The sequence below is a fragment of the Myxine glutinosa genome, chromosome 1, assembly GCF_964187855.1.
Source record: "Myxine glutinosa chromosome 1, kmMyxGlut1.1, whole genome shotgun sequence".
Classification (NCBI taxonomy): Eukaryota; Metazoa; Chordata; class Myxini; order Myxiniformes; family Myxinidae; genus Myxine; species Myxine glutinosa.
Window position 1 is genome coordinate 361,798,431 of NC_136261.1, and position 12,258 is coordinate 361,810,688.

A 12,258-nucleotide genomic window follows, 5' to 3' on the forward strand; every position below is an offset into this window, starting at 1 on the left:
TGGCGATTTCTTTACCAAACTCCGAAGCCGTTCGCTTTGGACCAAACCATTTCATGTAAATAGAGGGGGGGGATTGTCACCGTACTCGCAAGCCGTTCGCTTTGGACCAAACCATTTCATGTATATAGAGGGGGGGGATATAATTTTAGATATAGATATAGTACGGGCATGCCCTAGTAATGACAAAGAGAAAACAGGATTTTAGGAAGTTTTGCAAATTTATTAAAAAGAAAAAACTGAAATATCACATTCACATAAGTATTCATACCGTTTGCTATGACACTTGAAATTTCGCTCAGGTGCCTACCATTTCTCTTGATCATCTTTGAGATGTTTCTACACCTTGATTGGAGTCCACCTGTGGTAGTCAATTCATTGGACATGATTTGGAAAGGCACACACCTGTATATATATATAAGGTCTCACAGCTGACGATGTATATCAGAGCAAAAACCAAGCCATGAGGTCGAAGGAACTGCCGGCAGAGCTCAGAGACAGGATTGTGTCGAGGCACAGATCTGGGGAGGCCTACCAAAAAATTGCTGCTGCATTGAAGGTTCCCAAGAGCACAGTGGCCACCATAATTCTTAAATGGAAGAAGTTTGGAACAACCAGGACTCTTCCTAGAGCAGGCCGCCTGGCCAAACTGAGCAATCGGGGGAGAAGAAGTGCCTTGGAAAGAGGTGACCAAGAACTCGGTGGTCACTGGCTGAGCTCCAGAGATCCTGTGTGGAGATGGGAGAGACTTCCAGAAGGACAACCATCACTGCAACACTCCACCGACCTGGGCTTTATGGCAGAGTGGCCAGACGGAAGCCTCTCCTCAGTGAACGACACATGAAAGCCCGCTTGGAGTTTGCAAATAAGCACCTAAAGGACTCTTAGACTGAGAAACAAGATTCTGTGTTCTGATGAAACCAAGATTGAACTGTTTGGCCTCAATTCTAAGTGTCATGTCTGGAGGAAACCAGGCACCGCTCATCACCTGCCCAATACCATCCCAACGGTGAAGCATGGTGGTGGCAGCATCATGCTGTGGGGGTGTTTTTCAGCAGCAGGGACTGGGGGACTGGTCAGGGTTGAGGGAACAATGAACGGAGCAAAGTACAGAGATATCCTTAATGAAAACCTGAAAGAGCGCTCAGCACCTTCGACTGGGCCGAAGGTTCACCTTCCAACAGGACAATGACTCGAAGCACACAGCCAAGACAACGTAGCAGTGGCTTAGGGACAACTCTGTGAAGGTCCTTGAGTGGAGTGTCACATTGGTAGTTCGGTCATCATTGAGGACAGCGCCAACACAGGGGTGTATTACAGTCTCTGTAGCAGCAGTGATAACCCGTTCCTCCTTGCTCTCTTTGAAGGTCCAGCTCGAGCCCTGACTTGAACCCAATCGAACATCTCTGGAGAGACCTGAAAATGGCTGTCCACCGACGGTCCCCATCCAACCTGACAGAGCTTGAGAGGGTCTGCAGAGAAGAATGGCAGAAAATCCCCAAATCCAGGTGTGCAAAGCTTGTCGTGTCATACCCAAGAAGCCCCGAGGCTGTAATCACTGCCAAAGGTGCTTCCACTAAGTACTGAGTTAAGGGTCTGAATACTTATGTCAATGTGATATTTCAGTTTTTTTCTTTTTAATAAATATGCAAAACTTTCAAAAATCCTGTTTTCTCTGTCATTGTGGGGTATTGAGTGTAGATTGATGAGGGGAAAAAAGGAATGTAAACAATTTCAGCATAAGGCTGCAACATCACAAAATGTGAAAAAAGTGAAGGGGTCTGAATACTTTCTGAATGCACTGTATATGCCATGCGAAGTGTGTTGAATCCCAGCGACATGGAGTACACTTGACACCAGGAATAGAAAGGTTTTGCTGCTCCAGGACCACCAACGAACAGAGGGAACCGAATGGACGTATCGTCTGTGTGTTGGAGTGCGTCCTGCAACACACAGCAAATAGCACATGGCATTGCTGAGTGCAATTTGCTGCTCCTCCAATGATTCGTTTGAATGGTTTTCTGTTTGCTGGAGAACAGATACGTAATGCACAGGGATGCGAGATTTCAGTGCTGCATGGTCAGGAAAGTTGGGCAGGTTCTGAAGGCTGAGGGCATCTTCCGCTGCGTGTCGTTGACTCGTTTTGAGCTGCTGTAGTTGAGCATTGGTGGCTTCGCTGATTGCTGTGTCTGTCGCTAGAGGCATTGCTTCAATCCAGCCACCAACATGCACAATCCTGGAGAACTGTCTCGTTCCTATTGAGAGCCACATGAGTTGTTCTTCAATATATCGACGTGCCAGGTAGTGAATACTTGCAATGTCAGTTACTCCGTCAGGAATCAGGCCAGCTTTTACGAAAGCACATTTCAGGTCGGGGCAGGAGTAGAGATCAACTTCTGTGTGGAATTTGCCCATGCTGAGGAAGAGATGGACGAGGAAACTTGGCAACACAAATGGTGTTATGGCTGTGAATACCATGATGTTATTCACTTTGGTGACATCGACGAATTTCCGATGGAAGTTGGACTTTTCACCACAGTCATCATGTTCATATTCAGCATGTAGGGGAGCGAATATGGCCTGCTACATTTGAGCAGCTTGTTCAGCATGTGACGGGATGTCGCTATGCGTTTGTTGTTCCACGAATGCCACAGCGTCCTTTACATGTGCTTGGCGCAGGCGTATTCGTTCCATGTTCCCGCTGATCCAGCATGAGGTGAGGGTGGCGTCGATCTCGTACCGCTTGCACGTTTTCATGCAGAACCATCGGTTATAGGAGTGCAGATCATCAAAAAGCATCAACTGGTGGACGAACCGAGAACTTCCAGGTGTTGTCTCGGTAGTAGTATCCGTCGAGCAATTGCCGAATGACGATGGTCTGATTGTAAGTAAACTGGCGCCACGTTGCGAGCCCTTGTCGTGCTTGCACTTCTTCAGGTGTCCCTCCTCCTATGGCGTCCACATCATGCTGTCGTGCACGTTTTTTTGTCACAGCTGGCCTATACTCTGGTGCTTGTCGACCCGTGTGTGTATTCCACATTGGTTGTCATGAAAGGCAGACGGAGACTGTGCCACATCATCTCGGGCAAACCAATTTCCCTCGCCATAGGTTCTCCTCCATCCTTGCTGCTCTTCATTGCTTGTCATGTGATTTTTTTGATTTTTTTTCGTGAGGTCACCGAGCTGTGCATGAACCGTGTCGTTTGACGGGTCCTTGCTGTTGCCTTTGAAATCAGCTTCTCTCTTCTCGTCCACACCGGCAGCATACTTGCACACATACGCCACTTGGAATCGCGTGTCACACAGCTGAACCTTCGTGCGATTGCATGGCGAGCCAGAATCGTGGTATCGTGGGGACGAAGGTTTCCTTAGGTTGAGTCGGGTATGTGTATTTTCCTCGAGTCAGCATTTTGGTCACTTTCAAGTTCCCAAAAACATCTCGTTTTGCCAGTGAGCGCTCTTCCAATAATTTCAGGTCATCTCGATCATACAGGTTTGGTCGTTCATCGAAGTCGTACCGGAATGCAGGTGGGTGTTGTACACGACACCTCCAGGTACCGTCGGCTACTTGCTTCTGACACCGGGAATGGGCGTGGTTGCAGTCGTGCACCTGGACTTTCTTGCACAGAGCGTACATGTCGCAGTATTCCTGAAAGTTTTTGACGGAACCGTCTTCCAGTAACTCTCAATGTTCGTACTAACATCTGTGGTGAAGATATTCGAGAGCTGACATCGTATCCAGCGGAGTTTTGTCTTTTCGTCCCCATTCTTCACCTTTAGAAAGCCATGGGTATGGTGCCGATTACCAGGACTGCCGGTGGACAAACTCGTAGCGTGCCCACAGCGTCTGCACCTCTCCACACGGTTGTTTTGGGCTTTGCTGCAGCCAATGTAGAAAGTAGCGGCTGGTTCTCTCCCATGCCCTGCACATGATGACGCAGTACGACTGATTGATGTGCTCGACGTTCGGGTAATGTGGGTTGCCATAATTTGGACGATAGAGCTCTTCGATTGCTCGTGTGATGGGCGCTACTCCAAATGTTTTGCTGTCATTGCAAGTCGCGGTAATGAAGTAATCAAATCCGTCCACGTCTTTCATCAATGCAGCAAGCAGGTTGACTTGTTGTCTGGAGTCGAGTTCATCAAATTTGATGGAGCTGTCCGGATTGGTGCTGAAGCCGATGTTTGGAGGACGAAAGGTGTTCCAGGCCTTTTTTTTTTTTACAGTGACAGCAGCAGAGTTGTAGTTGAGTTGATGGTTCAGCAAAACATCAAAAGTCCATTGCAAATATTCGCAGTTGTGCGATGTAAGCAGAGAGTTGTTGCGTAAACGAACGTACATGTGATCTTGCAATGTGGCCATTTGTCCTCCATGATGTTTCTGCAGTTTTGTATACAGTGCAGATGGCAGTGCTCCGATGATCGACTGTCCCGGGTGAATATCAAATTGCGGTAGATTTTGGATATTTAAAATCCCAAAAAAAAATATGTTAAATTAAGAAAAAAAAATTCTTATAATGATGCAAAAATGATTAAGAAGAAACACTATACCCATGCGAAAACTGTTTGAAGTAAATTTATTAAATGCCAGAGATAATAAGAAGCAATGCGCAATACATTTTGTCCCCTCTGTTACGGTCAAGGGTGATATTGCAACTTATACTAAAATACTTGCTCATTTCTACAATTGTGCACAAACATGAGGCAATAAGTCCTCTTATCATATGTGGAACTTTTCGTTGTAATAATCATTGATGGTGGTGTATAATATTGCAATTAATATCTAGCGTATCCTGTCTGTACCACACAGTGCTAGCTATATTCAAAATTTGGTCCTTAAATACAAGAACAGTTTTAATTATGTGAATACATCCAAAACTTGTATAGTTGCAGGAGTGGAATAGAACAGATGCAATGGTAGAAATGAGTGCAGGTTCAGAAATATATCCATTTTTGCATGCAGTAACAGAGGGGACACCAAGTAACAGTGGGGACCAACAGTAACAGAAGGGACATCAAATTGATCCACATGACAATAGAAAGAAATGAAATGCATAATGTGGACAAGAATCATTATTGTAGTTGATGGAACTCTTCATGAGAAGTGGCATTGAATTGCATGCCAAATTGAGGGATTGATTTGGAGATGTCTGAGGGTCACTTTTTCCGGTGGTGGTATTTCACATATGAAGTTATCCTTATTGTACCAACATATATCATCCAACTTGGGCCAAAAAAATCTGTTCTTGCCGACTTTATGCATGCATTTCACTTCAAGATCTTCATGGTCTTCATCAATGACAATTCCAGGATATGGTCGACCATCATAGCTCACCACAACATACTTGTTAAGTAGTGAGATATCAGTTGAATCAGTAAGACTCTTCAGCACACCATCTGGTACACTCTCTGATTCAGGATCTGGCACACTCTCTGATTCAGGATCTGGCACACTCTCTGATTCAGGATCTGGCACACTCTCTGATTCAGGATCTGGCACACTCTCTGATTCAGGATCTGGCATCCGCTCTGGTTCAGGATCTGGTACATCATCTTCCATGGCACATTGCAGTTGGTTCGGGAAAGTGAATGTTTTTGGTTTAAAACATAGACATATTTCTCCTTTGGTGCACAAGCAACTGAGATCTCGAAACTGTATGCATCCATGTTTTGTTGTTAAGATTTGATGGATTTTCATTGTGCCTGGGACACTCGGAAGGTGCAGTTTTGCTGATTTGGTCACTGCAGAGTCAATATCCTTTACGTCTACCAAGTGCAGCTCAATGCGACAGTGTGCCTCCTCTAACAGATTAATCATTGTCACCGCATCTGGGCAATCTTTCCCTCTCTGTACCAGGTTGTCGGCCATTCGTTTCACAGTTGCGCCAACTCCATCAGGTGCCCCCTTCCCATGGCCTGCCTCATGGAAATTCCATGTCCCTGTAAAACAACATTCCAAAAAATTATTGATGAAATGATTGGTTAAGGGTCATCCATAATTCCTCTCCCTGTAGTACAAGCATCTAAAACATAATCTAAATAGTCAGATGGAAGGGATTGTAATAAATCATATGTACATGTGCTGTTTGAGGACAGCTAAAATTGTATACAGATTATTTGACATGGTTATTTATGAGATCACCATAGCTTACCAAAAGTAACCTTCCTTTGTGCCAGTTCTTTGGTGAACAGAAAGAAATTTAATTTCTGCCTGTACTGGGTCGTGGGCCCATCACTGAAGAAGTGCATGGTGTCCACTTCGTGTTTCTCCTGCAAGCTGTTGAGAATTGGCTTCAGGTGCTCCCATATGGCTGCTGGACCATGGTACAAGTTTTCTGAGATTGTGCAGAATGGTGCAGGGTTTGCATTTGGACCTACATAATACACACCAGTGTGTAAGCTGAGTTGTTTCTTTGATGCACCAAAGTGCATGCTCTGAATTTCACTGGACAATTTGCAGACATGGTTCTCCGCAAAATCTATGTGAATCAAACATTCGTTGGCAGACAATTTTTGTCTCAACTCTCGATAGAACTTGTATTGATGATTAATGTTCAGGTAATGACGCTTAAACTGCTGGAGCTGACTGGTGCATTGGTCAATGAGATCACTGACAGGTCCACTGATGGTTGTCTTCACAGTTGTTGTCACAGATTTGAAAGCTTCTTTGATAACGCGTGTTTCTTTTATAGTCTTCCACTGCAGCCAAGTTGTTTGCTCATTTGGATCATCCATAACAAATTCTAGGTTCTTGCATGTTCTGCACTCTCCATACATGCAGCTCTGAGATTCTGTGTTGCAGGATATGCTATGAACAATAGTGTCCATGTTATCTGTTGAGAGAATCTTCAGAGTTTTCAGCTTAGACAAGGTAAGTTGTGTATTTTCATGTATCTTGCACAGACATGTTTGCCTATCCTTTTCAGTAGGTGTGACTATCCAGTATGGTTTTAGTCTGCAAAAGAGAGAATAACTGATGGATGAAGTTGGGTTCTCTGCGAGAAATCTCGAATGAATATTCTTTCTGGTGTCATTGAGTAGGCGCTTTTGGAGCTTCTTCTTCTTTCTGGTGACAGTGTTTTTCTTGCCAGTTGTCATCCTACTGTTGTAATCCAGGGCATAGAAATCTTCAACTTTCTTCTTGTACAGGACAGCAACAGTTGCACTTCTGCACCTATGGAAGCTGCTATCATTTTGGTCATTTTGAGGTTTTGGCCACCGTTTGGCAGAGAATCCAAGTTGTTGCTGCATATAGCTGCGAAGGCGGTACTTCTTTGCCACAGCTCCTGTAAACAACCGACAGTAAGCTTGCTTCAGTCTCTCTTGTTTTGTTGATTTGTATTTCCGTCGTATTTCGTCCACCAGCACGTTATGGAAAATCAGGGTCTTTTTCACAGCTGATGTGCTTGCCATTCTTAATAGGCACATTGCCTTTGCTCTTGGAGACTCAACGGTTATTTTTCGCCTGAGTCGCTCCCATCTTTTTCTGTATTTGTCAGCTTGTCGAGTCTGGTATTCAAGTTTGTCGGCCATTTCATCCATTTCTTTCAGTATCTTTTCTTTATTTCGTCTTCGTCTTCGCTCTCCAGTTGATCGTTGTGAGGAAGTCACACCCTCTATGATTTCTGTAGGTGAACCTGGCGGAGTTACCAGCTTGTCCAAAGTTCGTGCTCGTTCCTTCTCTAATTTTCTGTTCTTTGCTCGCCTCAACTTCCATTCTCTCCTTAACTTCCGAGCAGCCCTGTCACTCAACTCACTCACCAACTTAACCTTCCCCGTCTCCTTCCTCTTCTGCCATTGTAGCTTTTCCTTCTTCAAGTATTCTTCTCTCCTCACAGGATCACGATCTCTTCTCTGCCGGTACTGCCTCTGCTTCTCAGCTGCGCTTAGTGGCATACCTGAAACAAATAATGTATTTATGATGAGCACTTAGTGGCGTGTGAACATTCTCTTGAGTTTAGGAAGTGACACGGCACTGTGACGGAAGTGGGCGTGGTCAGAGTTCCACATGTCAATATTTAGGTGAGTAAAATACTGACGGCATACAGTATAATGCAATAAGGTGATTTAAACTATTAAGATTAAGAAAACAAAAATAATTGTACAAGATAGTAACCCTAATAAAAGATAGTTACATTCATATACATATGAGACAGCTGCCGTCCCTTCATTGGGCGGTGTATATGAAACAGCTACCATTCCTTCATTGGGATGTATATTGTATATATATTACATTCTCGGGAAATATTACAATCATGAGCTTGCAAAATCATTAATTACTTAATTATGTCCCCACTGTTAGGCTTGGTCCCCCCCGTTACCGAAAATCAAGTAACAGAGAGGACAGTAACAGCGGAGACATTTCATGCACACAAATCTCACCGATTCCATTATTAATTCCCAAATTATCGCCCAATCACTCCCATGCCTCAATGAACTATTCTGTAATATAGTTGCGTGATTAGTGTTTTCGAATGTTTTATATTTATAAATGATGAATGTATAACAGTGTGGACAATTTCTGTTTGACGTGCAATACTCACCAACTTATTATTGAAAAAAATTTCCTCAATCACTTCTTTGTTCAACTTTTTTCTTCCATGCTGGAAATGAGCACTTATATGCTGCAAACTGTACTGGACACATTAATGAAATATGGTAAAATCAGACACAGGCTGGCTTTATTGGACAAGGTAACAGGGGGGGACTTCAACTCAGGGACATGTGCATTTCGGTTCAGTGATGAATATAAGGAGGTCACAAATTAGCTTATTTCGTCAGCACATTGTACAATACAAATCACTTGATGAAACAGGGGCTTAATATTTTCTCAACACATTGTTTACTGCGGATAAATGAAGTAACTTTCTGAAAATGTTCGTCTCGGACAGAGATATTTCATAGGTACACAGACTTTGAAATTTTTTTTCACACAAAAAATTAAATCCCAGATGTGAATTTCAACCATCATATCGTTAACTAATGTTTAATTAACCTGTACACAACAAAAAATAAGGACAATATTATCAGTAACAGCATTTAAACGGAAGATTAGTCCTTCGGACACAAAATCTACCGCAATTTGATAATCGCCCTCCCACCGACGACCAGAAAATTGTTGGGAATAATACACCTTCTGGATACATCAGTGGGATAGAGTGTCCTGGTGTCACCGCACAGATGTGTTGAAGGAGTTTCTGCGTTGCTCTAGCCCGTTTTCTGGTGTCGGTTGCTCGTGTCATCACTCAGGTAGTCGTTCAGAATGAAGTGACCAAGAGTCGATTGTGTCGTTTGTGACGTTTCTGACATGTACAGCGGTGTGAGTGTAGATGTCAATGGTGCCACATTATCCAGGAAGTCATCTCCAGCATTCACGTACATGTCGGCTGCTTCTGCAGCATCTTCAGGCTCGTCTTCAGGATCAATGATATCACCGGGCATATCGTTTCTGAGGAGGTTAGCAGCAGCGTCGTTTATGACACCAGCATCGATGTCGATGTCGTTATCGGGGACGTTACTGTCATTTATGGTGGCACCGTCAACGGGACAATCATCAGTGTTGGTGTCATCACGCTGTCGGATCACACCATATTGATCATCATCACGGAAAAGTTGTTTCGCATGTTTAAGACAGAGTCCAGTGTCACATTGGTAGTTCGGTAATCCCTGAGGACAGCGCCAACGCAGAGGAGTATTAGTCTCTGTAGCAGCAGCGATAACCCGTTCCTCCTTGCTCTCTGATTAGGAGTATGTCTGGATGGTCTGCACAACGCAGTTTTTGTTTGTCCACCGCACCAATTGATAGCTTCATTCCGAGCTAGTGAGTTGTCACTGTTATTTCTGGCATATATCATCAGAGCCATTTTTCAGGCATTACCCACTGATGCTTGTGCCTCCGTTTCTGCTGTTGTCTGCTTCTGCCAGCCATGGCTACTGGTCCCTCTGAACGCAACGTCCACGGTGTAGGGTGTTTCAGCGGGAGAATGCACAGTAAGTCTGAGAAGCAACGACCACTTTGTATCCGGCGATAGTAACGGTAGTTCGGCGACCCGTATGCGGTGTGCTGCTCCCATGTTGTCAGCCTCTGTATACACGTGTCTCGTCAGTATCACTACATCGTTGTCAGTAGCTGATAGGATGGTGGACACATCGATATTTTCATTTCGATGCAAATGCTGATGGGAAACCCTTGAGCAATGGTGAGGAAGTAGGTTTGCAATGTTACTTTCAACCAGTGTATTATGCGGCTGAATGTATGCATTTTCAAGAGATGCATCTATTTCCAGCAACTTTCGAGTCAGGTACAGACATGTGAAGTTCTGTTGCATGTCATTGCACAACCGAATGCACAGCGATTGTAGTGTCATGGTGATAGGTTCCGCTCGTAGCTGCAATGTCGCTCAGACGAGTAGTCTGTGTAGTGGCCGACAGTGGACTCGGCAATGCAATGCACACACAAGGGCCGGTCCAGCTGAGTAATTACAATGAGGCCTTCGCTGTTTCACATACGGGACTTTGAACGGGGGGTGTCCTTTGTCTTGTACGCGGTGTACCACAATGAGCCAGTCAGCGGTTCTAAGGGGTGTTGCAAAATAAATGATACTTTTTCCCCCAAAGATGAAATGAAGTTTCAATCGGATGAAAATCCAACCAAAGGCTTTATTTCATTCAAAAATTAAAAACTCGCATTTAATACGCGTCAATATGTCCACCATTAGCTTCAGAAACCATTTGAAGTCGACTTTTAAAAGATTTCAGCAAAGACACGAACATTTCTGTTTCGGTAGCTGTTTGGTTCAGAACTTGTCAAAACCCGGACAAGTGTCTCACGTTTAAATTTCTCGTTGTCTGGTAATGAATCAAGGATTTCTTCTGCACGCTGTTTCACAATGGTGCCAACATTCTCTGCAGGGATCAAATCTGGAAAGTTTCCTGGCCATCTTCCGAATCAATCTTTGCAAAAGAAATCAAGTTTTTCTTCGTCAAGAAGTCATTGGTTGTATTCGCCTTCATGCATCCCGCAAGGTCGTGCAGGAAAGTCACTTGATCGAAACGACCTTGTCGATTTTCAGGTTTTTGCAAAAATGGCAAAACGACTTCTTTTAAAACATGATCACGAAAATCAGTGCCGTTCCATGATTTTCCGTGTTCTTTGACGTCAAACACCATTCCCTTTGATCTGAAGCATGAAAAGAATCCAACACATGTTGGATGACGTTGTTGTGGAGCACACAAAATGTCCCAAACTTCTCGATGGATTTGAGCCCAGATTCTGTCATTTTGCGAGTTCGGTTTTCGCAGCAAATAAACGAAAAATTCATCGGATGGTGCAAGATGCAAACAGCCCGCTTCTTGCCAGTCAGACAAAAACTCAGAAAAAATTCTGCCGATGTTCAACGTTTATTTCTGTGATCGAAGGAACTTGAACTCGTTTGAACGGCTTGAATTTTTCACGTTTTAAAGCTCTCCAAACTGTGGTGTGGTGCACATTAATGCGACGGGTCAATGCCAATGTCTGTGATTTTTCGCGTGCTTTGAAACCGTTGATGAGTTTTTGAGTTGACATTGCGCATGGCTGGGGCAGAATGTCGTCTCTTTCGCCCAACAACTTGTTTCATTTGATCACCAACGTTTTCTTCACTCAAGTCAGCATTCCACCACCGTTTGATGGAAATTTCAGACATCCACAACTCCTGTGAAGCCTGTGCGGTGGAAATTGGATTTTTCAAGTTGGACATGGCGACGTGACTGTACTGAGCTTTGAAATTCCGGATCATGTCCGCCACCATTCGGTGAGCCATCCCAAATGCGTCGCAAGCAACGCGCTGTTTGGCTCTGTCCAACACCATTGCGGAATAAAATTTGAGAAAGAACGATAAAAAGTCGCAAACATGACGGAGACATCACGCAGGCAACGTGCGCGACACGTCATGATGACGCACGTGAAATTTGAATTTAAAAATCGCAGGCATGTGGTCAATACAATCTGGGGGGGGGAAGTATCATTTATTTTGCAACACCCCTTTTCCGACTTGGTTGGGACGTCATCGTCAGCAGCAACTTGCCATGCATCGTTGTCCTCCCCGATGACAGTTTGGCAGGAGTGGAATGCTTTTGCAAGTTCATAAGCATCATCGAGATGGATGTACATTCTGGATCGCGAATGCTGTACAATGTGTTGCTGCACCGGTGGTGGGTATCGCTGCATCACATTCCTTATGTACAAGCATCCGCATGTTTCTGATTGACACATGAAGTATC

The 12,258-nt window shown here is 44.2% G+C and overlaps 1 protein-coding gene and 1 long non-coding RNA gene across 2 annotated transcripts in view; one reads left to right on the forward strand and one right to left on the reverse strand.

The window, feature by feature from the left end:
• The window catches only part of LOC137413198 (15-hydroxyprostaglandin dehydrogenase [NAD(+)]), a 519,074-nt gene that overhangs the window by 424,277 nt on the left and 82,539 nt on the right, over positions 1-12,258 (forward strand). The gene's annotated exons all lie outside the window — the stretch shown is intronic.
• LOC144889510 (uncharacterized) lies at positions 4,558-6,239 on the reverse strand. The gene is made up of 2 exons (XR_013621824.1): positions 6,150-6,239; positions 4,558-5,937 (listed from the first exon to the last, which is right to left on the reverse strand). It is a non-coding gene; the product is annotated as an uncharacterized LOC144889510 (long non-coding RNA).